We start from the raw sequence: 9732 nt of genomic DNA, 5'->3' as shown, positions 1-9732 counted from the left end.
CAAGCTCCACCTCCTGGGTTCACGCCATTCTCCTGCCTCAGCCTCCCAAGTAGCTGGGACTACAGGTGCCCACCACCATGCCCAGCTAATTTCTTTTTGTATTTTTAGTAGAGACGGGGTTTCACGGTGTTAGCCAGGATGGTCTTCATCTCCTGACCTCGTGATCTGCCCACCTCGGTCTCCCAAAGTGCTGGGATTACAGGCGTGAGCCACTGTGCCCGGCCTTAAGTTTGGATTTGTATGATTAATATACAGATTACAACATTAAGCCCCCATGTTGTGGACCACAGAGAGTCCATTCTTCCACCAGGTTGGAGGGTGCATCCTCTGCCCTTGAGTAATTTCCAAAAATCCACAAGGTATGCTTAAATGTTACAAAAATCAATCCTAGTTGTCATTTGTTATCTCTGCCAGCTATTCTTTCTGCATACTGCCATGGTCTGCCTTCAGCAAGTCACCACTTCCTGTCTTGAAACTTTTTTTAAAAAACCTTTTAATTTAATTTAATTTTAAAAAATTTCTGCAAACACTATGGTGACTTGTGTAATTTTAATACATACAAAAGATGTATGATGTGTAATTTATGGAGCATAATTATTAAACATCCAGGAATCCATCATCTGTGCATAAGAACTAGAACATTACTGATGCTTTTGAATCTACCTAAATTCCCCTTCCCTAAATTTTCCTCCCACACTTCCCCTAGAGCAATCTCCTATCCTGGATCTTATATTAATTACTCCCCCTCGCTTTTTTGTTATCTCCCTGTGTTGCTCAGGCTAGTCTCGAACTCCTGGGCTCAAGTGATCCTCCTGCCTCAGCCTCCCAAGTAGCTGGGACGACAGGTGCATGCCATATCACCCAGCTATTTTCCTTCTATACTTTAATACCTTTACCATATTATATATCTGTAAGTTTTTCTTATTTTTGAGCTTTATTTAAAAAGTTATCAAATTGTAGGTATTCTTTGGTGATTTGTATTTTTCACATAACATTGTTTGAGACTTATGCACATGGCTGTAATTTATTCATTGTTCAATGCTGTATAATATTTCATTACGTGACTATACCACAATTTATTTAGCCATTTTCTTATCAAAGAATATTCTCTTGCCATCCTTTGAAGTCTGCATGCAGACTAGGAATAGAAAATCCTTAGCATGTCCTAAATCACTTTCGCCTTTGTGCCATGTCTCTATTTTTAACAATTAGTATATTCAAATGCAAGGATTGGCAATTTTTTTTTCCTGTTAAAGAACTAGTAGGAACTATTTTAGGCTCTGTGGACCATATGGTCGTTTCAAAACTCTAAACTCTGTTGTTTTACCATAAGAGCAGCCACAGAAAACACGTAGACAAATAAATATTGCAATGTTCCAATAAAACTTTATTTACAAAAACAGGTAAAGGACAGGATTTGGTTCATGGGCTGTAGTTTCCAAACCCTGCTGTAGTTCATCTGAATTTCTGTAGTGTTGCCCAGTATTGTGGTTCTTATTATCAAGTCTGCCCTTGTCTTATTTTGCACGTGTCAAACCCTATTCTCGCCCTTTGTGATTCTCACCTCCTATATCTAAGAGTGAGCCTGACCTGTAAATCCAGTTCCTGAACCAGTGTGGCTCAAGGCAAGAAGTGTTATCTGTAGCCACAGCTCCAACAGCAAGCAGGGTATATGAGTAAGATTTGGTGCTAAGAGGCCTAAGATTGCTGTACCAGACTTGAGATTGGGATGCTGCCTTCATTTCCTTCATTAGCTCTTCAGAGTTTCTGGTTAGGACTGAAGTTACACTCTAATAACTAGTCTCCTTGCAATGTCCTGAATGTGCCTTATTCTCGCTTCCTTTAGGATTTAAATGTGCTTCCTATCTTCTTTCTTTATGCCCCCTGCTCCCTTTCACTCCCTTTGTCTGGCTAATTCCCACTCACTCTCGGAGATTTAAATTGGATTTCTTTCTCTGGAAGCTATTCTTAACTCCCTTCCCTTCCTCCACTGCACCCCACCTCACCCTCCTAGGCTGGGCCAGGTGTCCTGCCTCTGCGTTCTCATAGCAGCCTTTGTCACTCTGTCTTGTAATTGTGTGCCTTACCCACCAAATATATGACTTGGTAATAGAAATTTCCCTAAGGTGAGTGATAATTTAAAAGTTGGGCTTTTAGGGATAGCTCTAAACCTACATTGCCAATTGAGAATGGAGGGCAAGGGTTGTCTTTGTATACTAAGGGAGTAGATCGTAATATGTCTGCGGGCAGGGTTCCTTCACTGTTTTCCTGGATTTGGCCAGGAGAAGCAGCCAGTTTCTACCTCTTGTGAAGATCAGCCACTGGCTGAGGGTCCAGCCAGAGAATAAACTGATTCTCAAGAACAAAATTGCCACCATCTCCTTAAATGTGCATTGCCTGCTGTTTTGTCCTATCTGCTTGATGGTGGCCTGAACTGCATGCAAGCTTGGTCTCCTTTTGGGCATTTTGATTTGGCTCATCTCAATAAAGGAGTTATTTTCTTATTCTTCATTTTTTTTTTCTCTTTGTGAGTGGGGCTCTGAACGTCTTTTTCTCATTTGTCTACTACTTGAGGCTATTTTTATGGTGAGTCTCCTTACAAAACTGTAAACTATGGGAAGTACTGTATTTGGAGTCAGTGAAGAACTGAACTTAGGCCTGTGTGCTTTGTGACTTTAACAAGTAATTTTAACCTCCTTTGCTGAGCCTATTTCTTATCTGTACAGTGGGGATGGTACTTGATCTATCTCATAGTGTGTTTATGAGGATAAAATAAGATTGTATGTGAGAGTGCTTTGGAAAACTGTGAAATCAACTGCAAATTGAATTTTGTGTTATTCTGTATTCTCTCACGACGTCTAGCACCATGCCTTGCCGAGAGTAGTTGCTCAATACATTTTTGTTGAATGACCAAAGGAATTGGAGACAGAAATAATGCTGTTGGTGGGAATAAAGGACATTTAGTAATAGAAGCAGGAAAAATACATGATTTGGTAATAGAAACTTCCCTAAGGTGAGTGATAATTTAAAAGTTGGGCATTTAGGGATAGCTCTAAACCTACATACCCAATCTCTGCTCTCTGCTTTGCTTATAAAAATATTTAAATTTTATTTTAGTATGATTTTGGCGGCTTAGATAAGCTGTCAAACTTGATTAGGTTTTAAATATGCAGTCATCAAAAAGCAGGATTGGCCCTAGGCAATACTGTGAGGTCAGCAAAATGTACTCTCAGAAATCTTTCCTTCCTGGTTGGCAACTTCACCTCTCACCACTCCCTATTGCAGTGGCTTCTCCTAGTTCTGTTTACCTACAGGCTCCTAGGACTTTCCTATTAGTCTTTTTCCTCCAAGAGGCATTCACCTTAAAGGGTTAGGAACTAAGTCTCCTTGGCTAATTTGCACTTTAAAAGATTCCTAGAGAAGGAGGCAATGTGTTATCCAAATGAGTGAATAAATAATCATGACATTTCAGGCATTAAAGGGAATATAAGGGCTTATCAGCCCCATTCAAATCACAAGGCATACTTACTTCACCTACAACTACGGTTTCTCAACCTTGGAGGTATGTAGAACTACCTGGAGAGCTGCTTTCCGCCCGCTCCCCCCCTTCAGAGTCTTACTTTGTCACCCAGGCTGGAGTGCATTGGCACCATCATAGCTCACTGCAGCTGGAACTCCTGGGCTCAAGCAATCCTCCCACCTCAGCATCCCAAAGTGCTGGGACTACAGGCATGTGCCACCACAGCCAGCTAATTTTTTGTTTTTATTTTTTGATAGAGATAGGGTCTCATTTTGTTGACCAGGCTGGTCTTGAACTCTTGGCTTCAAGCAATCCTCCTGCCTCGGCCTCCCAAAGTGCTGGGATTACAGGCACAGGCATGAGCCACCGCACCTGGCCAAGAGCTTCTTAAAAATACTGATAATTGAGGTCCTCCTCGCAGAGATTCTGATTGAATTGGACTGACTAGGTTTGGACCTGGGTAAAGATTAAAAAACAAAAACAACTCCCAGGTCATTCTATTGTATGGTGAGTTGGGAACCCCAGATTTAAATCTAAATTGGCACTGGGTGCAGTGGCTCACGCCTGTAATCCTACCACTTTGGGAGGCCGAGGTGCGTGCATCACCTGAGGTCAGGAGTTCGAGACCAGCCTGGCCAACATGGCGAAACCCCATTTCTACTAAAAATACCAAAAAATTTAGCTGGGCGTGGTGGCGCACACCTGTAATCCCAGCTACTTGGGAAGCTGAGGCAGGAGAATCACTTGAACCTGGGAGATGGAGATTGCAGTGAGCCGACATTGCGCCACTGCACTCCAGCCTGGGTGACAGAGCCAGACTCTGTCTCAAAAAAAAAAAAAAAATCTAAACTGGCCTTGTCTGTGAGAAAAAGAAAAGCTGAATGACATTAGATCAAACATTGAGCAGGGTGGGGTTGGAGGGACTTTGAGAGACATTGATAAAGTAAACAGAATGTTAAAAATAGGCCCACGCCATGGCACATCAGCTCGCCAAATATATATATAGGCCCAGCAACTCCATAATAAGCAAGTGCTTGGCAGCACCCAAGGAAGAAGTCACCTGTGGCTGGTCTGGCTCCCCACTCCCAGAGACCCTCAGGGAAAACAGCCTATCTCTAACTTTTAGTCCTTAAATCTGCTTTCCAGATGGTTCACAGGTATGACAGATAAAATCTCTGAGCTAAGGAAAGAAGTGCTTGAATGGTTGATGTACCAAGTCAGTAACTTCAGAAGATGTAAGATAAACAATTTTGTTAAAAATATGAAATCTGGCTGGGAGCGGTAGCTCACACCTGTAATCCCAGCACTTTGGGAAGCTGAGGTGGGCGGATCACTTGAGGTCAGGAGTTCGAGACCAGCCTGGCCAACATGGAGAAACCCTGTCTCTACTAAAAATACAAAATTAGCTGGGCGTGGTGCTGCATGCCTGCAATCCCAGCTACCTGAGAGGCTGAGGCAGGAGAATCGCTTGAACCCAGGAGGCGGAGGTTGCAGTGAGCTGACATAGCACCATTGCACTCTAGCCTGGGCAACAAGAGCGAAACTCCGTCTCAAAAAAATATATATATATATACATACACACACACACACACACACGAAATCTGTGTTATCTATTTACATTTTACTTAGCACATAGGTTCAGCACATGTTATTACTTTCCTTGCTTTTATATAGCAATCCCAAGATGGGAAATGGATGAATTCACATTGTGTAGTTGGATTATTTTTGCTTGAGCTTTGGCCTCCTCAGCAGCCCATTGGTGTTGACAGCATAACAAAGCCCTTATTATGATACAATCTTTACCATCTCAGCATTGCTTAGTTTGCCTTCTCTGTATTTTCCTGCTTCAAAGATGGTCCTTCAGAAAAGTAGATGAAGAAAATGGACTGCCTTTTACCTAGCAGTATTTTTTTTTACACTTTTTTTTTTTTTTTTTTGGTAACAAGGTCTTACTCTGTCACCCAGGCTGGAGTGCAGTGGTGCAATCTTGGCTCACTGCAACCTCTGCCTCCTGGGTTCAAATGATTCTCCTGCTTCAGCCTCCCAAGTAGCTAGGATCACAGGTGTGTACCACCATGCCTGGCTAATTTTTGTATTTTTAGTAGAGACGGGGTTTCGCCATGTTGGCCGGGCTGGTCTCAAACTCCTGGCCTCAAGTGATCCACCCACCCTGGCCTCCCAAAGTGCTGGGATTACAGGCGTGAGCCACTGTGCCCAGCCGTTTTTTCTGTTTTGTTTTGCTTTGGTTTTATGCATTCTCAGAAAGATCTTCAGATTCTCCTGAGCAAGCAGTCTCTCCCATTCCTAAGGAGAATCCCACCCATTGGATAAGAAGGCTTCTAGGAGGGTCTGTCTAGTGGCAAGCCACTGGTATGAGATATCTGGAGAGGACCTAAAGCACCTCAGATGGCTATAACTGTATGGCATTTTACATTACACATCTTGATTCCCCAAGCACACTGGGGAATCCCTGTGATCAAAAAGGGGAAATGGGTTACACTCTGCCTTTTTAGGGAGATGTCCACAGAAATAAAGGAATTGACATTATAAAAGCAAGTCCCCTGTCTTTGTATTTCTTCCTTTACGCATATACTTACCTTTATAAACAGCTTGGTTAAAAGGCGGCCAATAATAACTACACCTCATGTGGCAGCATTGTAAAGTTTAATTAATGTTTCTAAGGTATGAGTTGAACTCACAAGATGAAAGATCCTAAATATGGAATATGTGTTAAGTGCCCAGTCTGGTTTAGTCTGATAATGGCTATAATTGTATGGTGTCCCACATTACACATCTTGATTAGTGTGGCTCCCATGAGTTCAACCTTGAAAATGTATTTTAATGTTGAGAATGTGTTTAACGTTGGTTGGCAAACATTTGGGTGTATAGAATATATGCTTCTGTTCTTCAGCTAGCCTCAGTTAGTTGGTTCTTGATGTAAAAGATATTTTACAAACCAACTCGGGAGGTTTTTTTTTTTGTTTTTTTGTTTTTTTTTTGAGACAGAGTCTTGCTCTGTTGTCCAGGCAGGAGTGCAGTGGCGCAATCTCAGCTAACTGCAACCTCCACCTCTTGAGTTCAAGTGATTCTCCTGCCTTATCCTCTTGAGTAGCTGGGATTACAGGCACCCTCCAACGTGCCCGGATAATTTTTGTGTTTTTAGTAGAGATGGGGCTTCGCCATGTTGACCAGGTTGGTCTTGAACTTCTGACCTCAGATGATCCACCCGCCTCAGCCTCCCAAAGTTTTGGGATTACAAGCCTGAGCCATCTAGCCTTATTTTGTTTGTTTGTTTTGTAACAAGGTCTCATTCTGTCACCCAGGCTGGAGTGCAGTGGTATAATCTTGGCTCTCTGCAACCTCTGTCTCAGGTTCAAGGGATTCTTTTGCCTCAGCCATTTGAGTAGCTGGGATTACAGGCGAACACCACCATGCCCGGCTCATTTTTGTATTTCTAGTGGAAACGGGATTTCACTATATTGGCCAGGCTGGTCTGGAACTCCTGGTCTCATGTGATTCTCCCATGTTGGCCTCCCAAAGTGCTGGGATTACAGGCACGAGCCACCACATGTGGCCGGATCTGTGCTTTTTAAAACCAAGATATAACTCAGAAGACTGAAGGGCTTAGATAACCATGTGAGATAGGGAACTATTATTACTAGAATGTAGTTATATATTAACAGGACTCAGCTCTCATTTAGGTTAGTAGAAAAGTTTATCTTTGTATGGCAAAAGCAGCTTTCTCTTATCTTTATGTCCATTCCCTTTCAGTTACACTAATATTTGTAATTTTTTAAATGGCTAGTACTTCATATACCCTCCTAAAGAATTTAACTACATGAATTAGAACAAACAACTGTGTTCATTAAATCCTGAAAATGAGCCAGTTAATCCTCCCTTATAAAGACACAGCATTATTTTATTCACATGCGATGAAATAGTTAATTCAATAAGTATTTACCCTGCGTTTACAGTAGTTCAGAGTTTTGTGAAATGTGAGACACGATAAAGGAAAACTCAATGTTTTAAGGCATCTTTCCTGGCCTTAAGAGTTTACTGTTTCTATTTGGGCAGCAAGAACTATATGGTAGGCCCAGCACTTTGGGAGGCTGAGGCGGCAGATCACTTGAGGCCAGGAGTTTGAGACCAGCCTGGCCAACATGGCAAAACCCTGACTCTACTAAAAATACAAAACAATTAGCAGGCATACTGATATGCGCCTGTAGTCCCAGGTACTCAAGGAGGCTGACGCACAAGAATCGCTTGAACCCGGGAGGCAGAGGTTGCAGTGAGCCAAGATTACACCACTGCACTCCAGCCTGGGCGACACAGCAAGATTCTGTCTCCAAAACAAAACAAAACCAAACCAAAAAACCTATGTGGTATATTCAAAACAGATAGGAGTGCTTCCATCTGTCCCTTTTCAGGCCCCTGTCTCCCTTCTCAGGGGCCTTGGGTTCTAAGTTCCATTAGAGCCTTGCTTTCAGCAGGCTGTCATCAAATAGCAACGATATCGTTTAATAATGCCAAAGGTTGATTTGCATTTTAATCAGGGACTTTTCAAGACACAAAAACAAGTAGGCCTATTTAAACAAAGTTAGAAAGTTATTTATTTGCAGGGTTCTGATTCACCTATCACAAGCTATACCATACAAGCTGCTTTTACTCCACTCACAATCCTGTCACTCCTGGTTTGTAAAAGCTCTGCTTGCTGAATTGTCTCCTTGCTATCTATGATTGCCTACAGAGTAGACTCCAAATTCTTGGCTTGGTGTGCCAGGCACTTTTGAGCCTCATCTTCCTTACTCCCAGCTAGACATCCTACTTCCCAGCCTCACTGCACTTTCCATGTTTCCATAAACAGGCCAGGCCCTTTCACTCCTTGCTTTGCCCTTGTTTCCATTCCCCAAAATGCCTTTCATCCTGTTCCCTCTTGTCTTTTTGGCAACTCCCACTTTGAGGCACAGCATAAACACAATCTCTGTAAAACTCTTCCTATTCCAGATTTCCCCCAAATTTCTTGTTTTGCCTCTTCTGACAGCACTTTGTATATCTGTCATAGTATTGTTATGGAAATTAGTTTTGAAACTATCTTCCCCTACTGGCTTCTCAAGGGCAGAGACCTTGCATATTGTCTTACCATACATGCTCACTGAATGCTTTTGCAGTTAGAATGATCAACAGGTTGGCAAATTTAGTTCTATTTGACATTGTGTTACCTCCCTCTGAGAATGCCCCAAGGTTAAAGTAAAAACTCCCAACAGGGAATTTACAAGGTTGATTGTTGCTAATTTAACTAAATTTAAAGATTTTTAAAATCAGTCATCAAATGTAAAGCGGGGGCTCATGAAACACATTGGTAGAAAACATTAACTTTTGCCAATATTGTTCTAAAATGTCTCCTTTGGGACAGCGTGTAAGCTGAGATTTGGCAAAAGAAGGAAGTGGGTCTTAGCTTTGGTCTATAAATTACTGAGTTAAGGACTGATAGAGTGGGGGTTAGGACGGTCCTGGGCACAGTGCTCGGTGGGTGAGGGGTTAGTTACCTTTCTATTTCTTCGCCTTAGAATACACCCTTAATTTGGCCAGCCAGCTTAGAAAATGCTCCTGGTAGGAAGATAAAAGGATTTACAGCTACATGAAAGAGAAAGGCATCAAAACTCAGGCCTTATTCAGCCTTGGGTCTGTGGTGCCTTGAGATAAAAGAGAAACAATTTATAGCGGCACCGAATCAAAAAGTCCTTTTCTTCCTATCTTAGCTCGTTTTCTTCTCCTTTCCTATCTTAACATCGGGACATTCCTCTCCAGTAACGGGCATAATAGCATGATTATGTTTTCCTCTATTTAGGGTTACTCCCCTAGCCTTGCAACCACTCCTTATTCCTTTATCTCTTTCAAAGTTTCCATTCTCCTGGACCTTTACATTTTATTTCGTCCCTCCCTCTCTCCTCCTCTTCCTCCTCCTCCGTTTTCCCAGCTAGCTCACTCCGCCCCTCGCCGTCACTACCTTCCCTCCCCGAGGCTCCTTCCCGCTCCTCCCCGTTCCTCCCGCCACCCCCCCACCCCCTCGCCTTCAGAAAGCTCCAATCAGGAGCTCCGAAGGTGTCTCGAAGGCCCGCCCCCTCCTCCCATCCACTTTTCTTCCCCCCAATTTCTCCCTCCCCCCTTCCCCCCCCAACTCAAGTCCTGCGGGCCTGGGGGCTTCGGGATCT

The 9732-nt window shown here is 42.8% G+C and overlaps 1 protein-coding gene across 1 annotated transcript in view; it reads left to right on the top strand.

Moving 5' to 3' along the window:
- Window positions 1–9732, top strand: part of CUL4B (cullin 4B) — a 57332-nt gene that overhangs the window by 10900 nt on the left and 36700 nt on the right. The gene's annotated exons all lie outside the window — the stretch shown is intronic.

This window comes from Mandrillus leucophaeus, unplaced genomic scaffold (assembly GCF_000951045.1).
Source record: "Mandrillus leucophaeus isolate KB7577 unplaced genomic scaffold, Mleu.le_1.0 Scaffold174, whole genome shotgun sequence".
In the NCBI taxonomy this organism is placed as follows: domain Eukaryota; kingdom Metazoa; phylum Chordata; class Mammalia; order Primates; family Cercopithecidae; genus Mandrillus; species Mandrillus leucophaeus.
This window is presented reverse-complemented; position numbering and strand designations above follow the sequence as displayed.